This window comes from Gossypium arboreum, chromosome 3, assembly GCF_025698485.1.
Source record: "Gossypium arboreum isolate Shixiya-1 chromosome 3, ASM2569848v2, whole genome shotgun sequence".
Taxonomy (NCBI): Eukaryota; Viridiplantae; Streptophyta; class Magnoliopsida; order Malvales; family Malvaceae; genus Gossypium; species Gossypium arboreum.
The window spans coordinates 89,913,263-89,925,440 of NC_069072.1; the positions used below are offsets into that span (position 1 = coordinate 89,913,263).

A 12,178-nucleotide genomic window follows, 5' to 3' on the forward strand; every position below is an offset into this window, starting at 1 on the left:
AATCAATGAGATGAGGTTTACATGCAATGAGATATATCAAGGTCATTTGGGATGTATAATTAGGCCTTGTTATGTATTATGGTAATCTATAAGAGTATGGGGATGATAGAGGCTGACCAAAGGCTTGGAAAATAGCCTAACAAGGTTCACACGGGTAGACACACGAGCGTGTGTCTAGGCCGTGTGTGACACACGGACCGCCACATGGGCGTGTGATATGGCCGTGTGTCCCCTACACCTAAAACTTTTAAGTCGAAATGCATGGTAGTAAACACACGGGTAGAGACACGGTCGTGTGTCTCAAATGTGTCGAGGGCATGGCCTAGCACACGAGCGCATTTCTTGGCCGTGTGCCCCTAAATGCATGCTGATGTCATAAACAGAATGCTTGAGTTTTCAGATTCACAGGCGTGTCAAGGTCGTGTGAAGGACACGGGCCAGAGACACAGGCGTGTGCTTGGCCGTGTGAAAACCCCTATAGGTTCTATATGAGAAATAAATTCAATAAATTCCGCACGGGTAGGGGACACGGGCGTGTGCATTGCCTCCACACAGGCGTGTGAGGCTTAACCTAGCGAATTTTCTAGGAACTTTCTTAAGTCTTCAGTTTAGTCCCAGACCATTTTCAATGTATGTTTTGGGCCTCGTAGGCCTATAATAGGGACACTAAGATGTTGCTTAATTGGGTTCAAATTGGAACGAAATTTTATAACCCATATTTCCCAAAAATGTTAGAGTACATGTCTGGTAACGCTTCGTACCTGGTCTCGATTTTGGGTACGGGTAAGGGGTGTTATATTTAATGGTATCAGAGCTACGATTTAGTCGATTCTAAGACTACCGTAGAGTGTTTTGAGTTTAGCTATACATGCCATTATACGAACGTTGATAGTGTGATATCTCCTAACTGTTTAATTATTATTGAATATAGTAAATGTCTTCCAATCAAGCATAAGATGAGTTCGAGGGAGCCGAGAGTCATGCTCCAGCTTCCGTACAACAAGCTGTTTCTAGTAGTAGTAGAAGGCCTATATCTGAAGGCCAGGAAGAGGCCAAAGTTTTCTTCTTTGACATGATGGATGAGTTGTTTGGGGATTATTTGAGAAATCGCCCCAACATACGACGACCTCCCCCACCCCCTAGCCAACCTGATGTGGAAGTGCCACAAGGTATGGCACCTGTAAGAATTGGTAAAGCCCTATTGGACAAGCCTAGAAAGTATGGGGTTGGTGAATTTAGGGCTAAGATTGATGATGATGCTGAACGAGCTGAGTTTTGGCTTGAGAATACTACACGAGTGTTGGATGAATTATCGTGCACACCTGAGAAGCATTTAAAGTGTGTTGTATCTCTCCTAATGGATATTGCATACCACTAGTGGAAGACCGTAACTTCAGTAGTACCAAAGGAAAACATTACTTGGGAATTTTTCCAAGCGGAGTTTAAGAAGAAATAAGAAATACATCAGTCAAAGGTTCATGGATTCAAAGAGAAAGGAGTTCTTGGAACTCAAACAAGGAAATAAGGCTATAGTAGAATACGAAAGTGACTTTGTAAGGCTAAGTCAGTATGCGATTGAATGGGTTTAAACTGAGTCAGAAATGTGCAAACGCTTCGAGGAAGGTCTGAAAAAGGAAATCAAGCTGTTGATTGGGATCCTTTAGATACGAGATTTTTCTGCATTAGCTAATCGGGCCAAGAAAGCGAGTGAGCTCAATAATGAAAGGAAGCAAGCTAAGAGAGAAGCTCGAGTTTCCAGCAAGAGATCCAGTGGTATGACGCTCTCATTTTCCACAAAGTGATCAAGAAGCTAGCATGAACGCTCTACTTCATCGATAGGATATTCGGGTAGAGGGAGAACCTCCAAACGGCGTAGTTTTCTTCCTCGATGGGGACTAGTGTAGGGAGTGTAGATGACCAAAAGTCAAAGTGTAAAAGCTATAATAAATTTCACTTTGGAGAGTGCCGGAAGAAGAGTGGCGCGTGCTTTAGATGTGGTTCTCTTGACCACTTACTCAAAGATTGCCCAGAGCGAACCGATAAAGAGGTGGAAGCAGCCCCAAAATCGAGTGCTCATGAGGTAGACCTCTGAGATAACCTGGAAGTACTAGTACCAGTCAGGATACGGCCAAAGGCACTACGAAATTAGAGGCTCAATCCCTAGGAAGAACTTATGCAATACGCGCTCTAGAGGAAACCTTTGCTCTTGACGTCATCACGGGTACTTTTTCTATTTTTAATACTTTTGTTGTTGCCTTAATTAATCTGGGATCGACGCATTCATACATTTTCATGAGATTGGTGTCTAGTATGAATATATCCATTGAACCTACAGAATTTATAATTAGAGTGTTAAACCCTTTAGGCAGATCAGTCCTGGTTGACAAAGTCCGTAAGAATTGTCCCTTAACGATTAAGGGTCATTGTTTTCCGGCTAATCTTATGTTATTGCCATTTGATGAGTTTGATGTAATACTTGGCATGGATTGGTTATCCTTGAATGATGTAATTGTAAATTGTGGTAGCAAGTATATTGAATTAAAGTGCCCAGATGGCGAGATTCTACGGGTTGATTCAAGAGAATTGGATACACCTCCAGTTGTAATCACAGCAATGGCTGCTCAAAGATATATGAGAAAAGGGTACGAAAGCTACCTTGCTTTTGTATTGAACACTAAGGAAACGGGGTTGAAGATTGAGTCTGTACCAATAGTATGTGAATATTCAGATGTGTTCCTGGAGGAATTACTCGGGTTACCTCCCGATAGAGAGATAGAGTTTGGTATTGAATTGGTGCTAGGGACAGCTCCTATTTCTATTGCTCCGTACAGGATGGCACCAACCGAGTTGAAAGAATTAAAAACACAGTGGCAAGATCTGACAGATAAAGGGTTTCCAAGGCTGAGATTTTAGCCTTGGGGTGCTCCCGTATTATTTGTAAGGAAGAAATATGGTTCGATGAGGCTATGTATAGATTATCGGCAACTGAATAAGGTAACTATTAAGAATAAGTATCCTTTGCCAAGGATCGATGATTTGTTTGACCAGTTGAGGGGAAGCACTGTATTCTCTAGGATAGACCTGAGATTCGGCTACTATTAGTTGCGAGTTAAAGAATTGGATGTGCCTAAGATAACTTTCAGGACGAGGTATGGTCATTATGAATTCCTTGTAATGCCATTTGGGTTAACGAATGCACCGACCGTATTTATAGACCTAATGAATAGGATATTTCGGCCATATTTGGACAAGTTCATCGTTGTGTTCATTGATGACATTTTGATTTATTCTAAGGATGAGATAGAGCATGCGAAGCATCTGAGAACTGTGTTGCAAACCTTACGGGAAAAGCAATTGTATGCTAAGTTTAGCAAGACTGAGTTTTGGCTCCAAGAAGTAGGGTTTTTGGGTCATATTGTTTCGGGTGATGGCATCCGAGTTGATTCAAGTAAGATCTCTGCCATCGTTCAATGGAAACCACCTAAAAATGTAACCGAGGTTAGAAGCTTTTTGGGCTTAGCCGGTTACTACCGAAGATTTGTAAAAGGATTTTCCATAATAGCGACTCCAATTATAAGGTTGCTATGGAAAGACGTTAAGTTGGGATGGACAGAAAAGGGTCAGCAGAGTTTTAAGAAGTTGAAGACATTGCTGACTGAAGCTCCAGCTCTAGTATTACCCAAGTCAGGAAAAGAGTTTGTGGTCTATAGTGATGCATCCTTAAATGGACTAGGTTGTGTACTTATGCAAGATGGCAAGGTGATAGCCTATGCTTCACGGCAGTTGAAGCCACATGAGAAGAATTATCTGACGCATGACTTAGAGCTTGCCTCCATTGTTTTTGCCTTAAAAATCTGGAGGCATTACTTATATGGTGAGACTTGTCGTATATTCACAGACCACAAGAGTTTTAGGTATTTGATGACTCAGAAAAAATGCAATCTAAGACAGAAGAAATGGTTATAATTAATTAAAGACTACGAGCTGATCATTGATTATCATCCGGGAAAAGTGAATGTGGTCGCCGACGCATTAAGTAGAAAATATTTGTTTATATTGAGGGCCATGTACACTCGATATTTGATGATGGTTCGGTTTTGGTAGAGCTAAGGACTAGGCCGACATTTCTTCAAGAAATTTATGATACTTAGACTAATGATAGTGACCTGCAAGCCAAAAGAACTCAATGTGAGGCGGGTATCAAATCAAACTTTTAGATTGGTCCTGACGGATGGTTGATGTTCAGAGACAGAGTTTGTGTGCCGAGGAATGATTAAATTATTCAAAAAATCTTGCAAGAGGCACATGATAGCTGTTTGTCTATTCATCCTGGAAGTACCAAAATATACAATGATTTGAAGAAAATGTACTGGTGGAATGACATGAAAAGAGACATCTTTGAATTTGTATCGAAATGGTTATTATGTCAGCAAGTCAAAGCTGAACATCAAGTGCCTTCCGGTTTACTACAGCCTGTGATGGTCCCCGAATGGAAGTGGGACAAAATTACTATGCACTTCGTGACTGGATTACTATTGACCCTGAAAAAGAAAGATGCTATATGGGTTGTGGTGGATAAGTTGACGAAGTCGGCTCATTTTATTCCGGTAAGGGCAGATTATTCTCTTGACAAGTTGGCCGACTTGTATATATCTAAGATTGTGAGATTACACAGGGTACCGTTATCGATTATTTCAGACAGAGACTCGAGACTCACTTTGAGATTTTGGAAGAAGTTACAATAAGCCTTGGGTAAAAATTTCAGCTTTAGTACAACTTTTCACCCGCAGACCGATAGTCAGTCTAAGCGGATGATTCAAATTCTTGAGGATATGTTACAATGTTGTATCCTCAAATTTTAGGATAGCTGCGAAAAATACTTGCCATTGGTAGAGTTTGCCTACAACAACAGTTTTCAAACGAGTTTGAAGATGGCGCCTTATGAGGCCTTCTATGACAAAAAGTGACGAACTCCATTGTATTAGAAAAGACTCAAGGAGAATCAGATTCACAAAGTTGATCTAATCAAGGAAACTGAAGAAAAGCTTAAAGTGATACGTGATTGCATAAAAGCGACATCGGATAGATGAAAGTCATATGCTGATCTGAAAAGAAAAGAGATTGAGTTCCAAGTCAGAGATAAAGTATTCCTGAAAGCATCTCCATGGAAAAAGGTATTGAGAATTGGCCAGAAAGGGGAAATGAGTCCATGATTTATTGGACCATATGAGGTTATTGAATGAGTTAGACCTTTGGCATATCGGTTAGCATTGCCACCAGAACTGGAAAAGATTCATGACGTGTTCCATGTATGTATGTTAAGGCGATATTGATAAGACCCCTCTCATGTGATTTCACCAACGGAGATTGAAATTAGACTAGACATGACTTACGGTGAGGAACAGGTCAAGATTTTGGCTCGTGAGGTTAAACAGCTGAGAAATAAAGATGTGGCCTTGGTAAAAGTATTATGGCATCAACCTAGTGTGGAAGAGACGACATGGGAGCCGGAAGAAACCATGAGAAGCCAATATCCGAACCTGTTTAGTGGTAAGACTTTCGAGGAAAAAAGTCCTTAAGGGGGAGAAATATAACATCTCGAAATAGGGCCTAGTCGGAACAGTGGTTTTGGGACCACAAATTTGATGTTGAAATATTTATTTTATGATTATTATGAAGTCTAAAATATGAAATTATGCATGGGTTAAAGTTTCATGAAGAAATTCTATGGTAAGGTATCCAATTGTAAAATGAGGATCAAATTGAATAAATTGCAAAACTTGGATTCTAGAAGCAATTTGAATGAAATTGCTTTAGATTATTAATTAGAATTCGTTAAAGACCAATTTTCCCAATTTCTAAATTTTTGGACAAAAATGGGCATGTATGGATAAAATTTGAAAAAAAGGCTTATGAGTATTTTGGTCATTTGGCTAATTAATGAAATAAAATGGGAAAATAAGCCAAAAATCAGCTCATCTTCTCCACCTTGCTGCCGAAATTTGAGAGCCACCATAGCTAGGGTTTCTTCACTTTTCAAGTTCAATAGTAAGTGCTCCCTAGCCCCGTTTTTAATGTTCTTCCTATTTTTGAAATATTGGTAGCTTACTCTCTCCATTTCTACCCATATTTTGAGTTAGGATTCATGTTTGCAAAGTGACCCATGTGTGACATGTTTATTCTTTGATGTTTTATGGAGGAATATGAAAGTTGGATGTGTGTTAAATATATTTTTCTAGGCGATTTTCATGAAAAACCCCTAAAAGGACCTTTTTGCAAAAGGTAAAAATATGTGGTAGAAATGTGAAATAATGGAAAATGTGGGCTACCATAAGAGGAAAGAATATTCGGTTAGGCTTGGGTAGTGTAGAAAATTCATGCATTTCATCATACAAGCCTAGGAACTAAACCGTAAATAATGTGAAACGCTAGGGGCAAAACGATCATTCTGTCTGGGGGTAAAATTTAGACTCGAAAAGTATCATGTGAACTATTAATAATTCATTTTTATTGTTAGAGACCCTGAGGATCAAATTTCAGAGGTTGATCAAGGGAAACAAAAGGTTTCTAACGAATATCAGGTAAGTTCGAGTAACTTTAAGTAAACTATTAATATGTCTAATTGCATGTTTTATGAATGTATGATAATTGGTTATAGTGATGGCATGAAAATCCATGAAATGTGTTAATAAAAATGATTGATACGTGAAATTTGTGACAGGCTTTAAAGATTTATGAAAGAAATGTTCTTGAGACTAACTTATTATCACGATTAAGGCAAGTGTACCTATCGAACAGTAGTATAGTTCAGCAAGACCAGATTATCGAACCTAGAGGAACTACAACTAGTAGTATTTACTTCCTTTTTATTATCTAGCCTAAAAATTAAGGGGTTTGGTTATCTAAACTAATTGCTAACTAAGAATGCACAGAAAGAAAATTTGGGAAAATACTTTTGGGAAAATTCGATTGATTAAGACAATACCTAAGGAAAAATCCACCTACACTTCACTTGTTATTTGACTCTGAATCAGATGATTTATTCATTTAACTTGATCCGTAGAAATCCCTAAGTTATAGTATTATCTCTCTCGAGACTAATAACGTCTAACCCTTGGTTGAATAATTGAAATCTCTTTCTAATTAACACCCTAGAATTGCATGAACTTGATCTATGGATTCCCTTATTAGGTTTCACCCTAATTCGGCAAAATCTTATCACCCTATCTCTAGGCTTGCAATCAACTCTACTCAATTATAACAAATTTACTCTTAGACATGGTCTATTCCTCCTCTGAATGAGAGCTTAACTTGAATCAATATCCTATAATATCAAAACAAGAATTAAGAACACATAATTAAGAACAAGTTAAAATTTATCATACAATTCAGATAATAATAACAAGATCCATCTTAGGTTTCATTCCCCTTAGGTATTTAGGGGGTTTAGTTCATACTTATGAAAGAAAACATCTCAAAAGCATAAAGATAACAAAACATAAGAAAACTCAAAACTCCTGAAGGAACATGAAGGGAGATCGTCAGTCTTAATAATGAATCTGACTTCTGAGATGGATCAATCGGCTTTCCTTGAGTAATTCCTTGTTTTCTACTCTGCATCCCCCTTCTAAGTGCCTCCTTAGGTGTTTAACTAGGCTTTAGAATGCCTAAGAGCCCCCAAAATTGGCCTTTTACGAATAGGGTTATACTTGGGCTCAGCAGGGACACGCCCGTGTGACATACCCATGTACGATTACTTTAGCCCGTGGTCAATGCTGTTGAATAGGCACGGGCGTGTAGTATACTTGTGTAAGTCATGATTCAATCCTACGAAAGGGACACGGGCGTGTGAGAAAGTCCAGGCCGTGTTGATTTCCCACGTGGGTCTATTTTCTCTATTTTCAGCCCGTTTCTCACTCTTTTTGCTCTCCTATGCTCTCCTAAGTGTAAAACATGAAATTAAAGGATTAGGAGCATCGAATTCACCAAATCTAAGGAGAAACCATTCATAAATAGGCTAAGCATGAGATAAAAATAGTATATATTACGGTTTATCAAATACCCCCACTCTTAAGCATTTACTTGTCCTCAAGAAAAAATCCCCAACTCATAATCAAAATAATTTTTTCTCAATTTATAATCCCTATCAATAATATCTCAAAATAATCCATAAGTACTCATACATTGAAAATTCAACTAAAAGTACATCAAAGTTTCAAACATTCCAAGTTGAGCATTTTATCACGAAAACAAATGTGTCTCCCCTCATCTAAGTGATTACCTTTGATCAAAATATCATAGAGTTTAACATCCTCACTAAAGATTCACTCAAATCACTCAAGGTGTTTAACGACATTAATAAAATCACTCATTAGTCAATATGAAAAGTTATTACCATAGGCTTGCTTGAAAATCAAATCTCCACCGTTATATATTGAGCTGATATATCAATCAAAAAGGTCTTTTTAGAGGGTTGTAACGTGGCTTTGGTTAAGGGGTGTGGTCACAAGCTTGAAAGTAGATGTTAGAATCGAGATTGAATTGAAAAATTACCTTGCTAGAAAAATAACTAGTCATCAGTTGAATACAAGTGAGCTTCTTCTTAGAATATGGAATTAACTTTCAAGCTAAAAAAATGACGAATTAATACTAATATGTATGTAAGTATTATTTTTTTTTAAAGAACAAGTCAAATATTTAGAAGAATAAAACATAACTAAGCAATTTGTTCAAATTAAATCTCGACAAAAATAGGGATCAAATTAGGGGATTTCAACAATAATGGGTTATGGGCTAATATTGAGGGTAAATCAATTAATGGCTTTGTTAGGCATTGCCCTCAATGTACAAAGAAAGACATATTGACAAAGGTAGATTTAAAGATTTAAAATCATAAGATAGGGAGAGAAGTGAAACTTCCTGAAAGATGAATGAACTCCGTGAATTGGAGTTATGGAGAATAATCAGCCAAGGCAATGATGAGAGTGGAGGAGGATACTCTAGTGGTGGTACAGGTTCATTAGTCCATAAGTCCTGCGCCGTTGGAGTTTTTAGTTCCTATTTAATAATGAGCTTTGGAGCTCTTTATGACTGTGATAAAATTAGGAACTCTTTAGGAAATATAATGAAGCATATTTACTCGTAGTCAAATAGCTGAAAATAAAAAGTGTAAAACTAAAGATAAAATAGTATCAACAAGAAATAAAAAGTAATTTCAAAATATAAAGCTAAAATAAATAGTAGGTGTTTATAGAGAAATTGGGACACACGGCCGTAGGGCACCCCCGTGTGCCTTCGTTTTAGCACGTGCATTTCGTGGTTTAAGAAATTGGGCGCATTGGCGTACACGGCCATGTTGTACGGCTGTGTCAATCTTCGATCGCTTCTCCTATGCCAGTGTATGCAGGCACACGCCCGTGTTATTGTGACAGTGTCGACCACAGAGCTGGGCACGGGCATGTCAAACGCCCGTGCTAAATTGACAGGTTTGCCCATAGTTTCAAAACACGGGCGTGTCACACGCCCATGTTATTTTGGCAGTTTTACCCACGGCCGTGGCAACTTATCACATCCAGTGTTGGGGAAAAAAATTTGGCCCTATTTTCACATGGCCGCATCGCACGGTCGTGTTTCATCCCGTGGTATGTGCATGGCCTACGGCATGCCCGTATGCCTGGTCGTGTGGTTTTGAAAATCCCGTGTTTAGTGATTCGGTTAGTGTATTTATTGTTAAAGACTAAAATTTAAAGAAGTTAGCACCGTTAGTTCTCGGGGTGCCTCCCGAGAAGCACTTGTTCAGAGTCTAAGCTCAACTTTCCTCTCTTCTGTATGGTCAAGGTTGTGCGAGGAATTTACACTCGTCATCCTTGCTATCAACTTTATCAACATAAGGTTTAAGACGGGTACTATTTACCTTAAGTGTGTGGAATTTGGGATGAATTACCTCGACTGTACTATATGGGAAAATACTGAGTACCGTAAGAGGAATTTCTTCATTAGGTTTAGGAGTGGCAATGCGAGGATCTACTGCATCTAGTAGTACTTTGTCTCCAACCTTAAGTTGATTTGGTGAGGTATTGAGCTTGTCCTGGCTCGATTTCAGTTTATCAAGTGTTCTCGGTTTCTATATCTGCCATTCATCTAGCTCCTCAATTTGTAACCTTTGTTCTTCATAGATAGGTCATCTAGCTCCTCGATTTATAACCTTTGTTCTTCATAGATAGGTCATTTATTGTTGTTTGAACACGACTCATATGTATTCTTCAAAACTATTTTCTGCATAGAGGGTGTCACCACATGATCAGTACTAGTAGAATGATTTATACCACCACCTTCAATTTTTGATGTGTTACTCGAATTACGAGCTTGAAGGGTGATTGTTTCGTTTCCCACATGAAGTGTGAGTTGACCTATACCAACATCAATAATGGTTCTAGTAGTTGCTAAAAAGGGCGTCCTAAAATCAAAGGTGAGTTAGTATCTTCTTCCATGTCTAGCATAACAAAGTCTACTGGGTATATAATTTTATCGATCTTAACAAGAACATCTTCAATAATACCCCTAGGAAATCTAATGGTTTTATCTGCCAATTGAATGCTCATCCTAGCTTGTTTGGGTTTCCCAAGACCTGGCTATTTAAACATTTTGTAAGACATAACATTAATGCTTGCCCCTAAGTCAGCCAATGCATGATGAACATTTAAACTACCAATTAAACAAGGAATCGTAAAACTCCCTGGATCCTTCAATTTTTTGGGTAGCTTATTCTGTAATATGGCTGAGCAAACTGCATTCAACTTCACATGCGACGCCTCATCCAACTTTCGTTTATTTGTTAAAAGCTCCTTGAAAAACTTGACTGCATTTGACATCAGTGAAAGGGCTTCAATAAACGGTAAGTTAATATGTAGTTTCTTTAAAAGTTTAAGGAATTTACCAAATTGTTCATCTGATCGGTCTTTTCTTGTCGCATTGGGGTATGGCACACGAGGTTTATATTCTATACTTATCGACTTTGGGTCATTTTGGCCTACCTTATTCTTACCTTTGCTTACCACCGTTTTTGGCCCTGGTTTTGCAACTAACCCTTCCTCATCTTGAATGGCAATTGCGTTGAGTTGCTCCCTTGGGCTAGATTCAGTGTTGCTTGGCAGGCTACCTTGTGGTCATTCGGAAATCAACTTGGCGAGATGTCCAATCTGAGTTTTGAGCCCCCGGATTGTACTTGTTGATTTTTGAGTACCGTCTCGGTATTCTAAAAATGAGTTTCTAACACCGAGATGAATTTGGTTAGCATCTCCTCAAGGTTTGGCTTTTTCTCCTACTGGTACTGTGGTTGCTGAAAGCCTAGAGGGGGTAGTGGTCTCTGATTTCCTTGGCCTCCCCATGAAAAATTTGGGTGGTTCCTCCAACCTACATTATAAGTATTGCTATAAGGATTGTTTTTAGATCGAGGATTGTTACCCATGTAATTTAACTGCTCATTCTCCATGTTGTGGCCATAAGGTGGGTATTCTAAACTGCTTGATCCATCTCTACTTGCTTCGCACTGCATTACTGGGTGAACCTGTGAAGAACTAAGAAAATCATTGATTTTCTTATTCAAGAGTTCTTCCTGATTAGAGAGCATGGTGACCGAATTGACGTTATAAACGCTGGCTATTTCTGTTGGCTTTGTTCTCATGACTTGCCACTGATAGTTATTCAGTGACATCTCCTCTATAAATTTTTAGGCATCTTCAGGTGTCTTATTATTGATGCTTCTGCCAGCAGATGCGTCAACCATCTGCCGAGTCAAAGGATTCAGGCCATTATGAAAGGTTTGAACCTGTAACCAGAGTGGTAACCCATGGTGAGAGCATCTTCTCAAGAGGTCTTTGTATCTCTCCCATGCATCGTAGAGTGTTTTTAAATCCATCTGCATAAAAGAAGAGATATCATTACATAATTTGGCTGTTTTAGCGGGCAGAAAATATTTTAATAAAAACTTTTCGGTCATTTGTTCCCAAGTAGTGATTGATCCTCGTGGTAACGAGTTCAACCACTATTTAGCTTTATTCCTCAATAAAGCTACAAATTGAGGAACTAGATGAATGGCGGATATAGAAACTGAGAGGACACAATAGACCAAAACCACGCCATGACGAGCTCAATGTTTCACCAAATCAACTTAAGGTTG

The 12,178-nt window shown here is 38.7% G+C and overlaps 1 non-coding gene across 1 annotated transcript; it reads left to right on the forward strand.

Annotated features, from left to right (window-relative positions):
• The first annotated feature begins 11,843 nt into the window (after positions 1-11,843).
• On the forward strand, positions 11,844-11,950 carry LOC128290751 (small nucleolar RNA R71). Its single transcript, XR_008280538.1, has one exon. It is a non-coding gene; the product is annotated as a small nucleolar RNA R71 (small nucleolar RNA).
• The last annotated feature ends 228 nt before the right edge of the window (positions 11,951-12,178 follow it).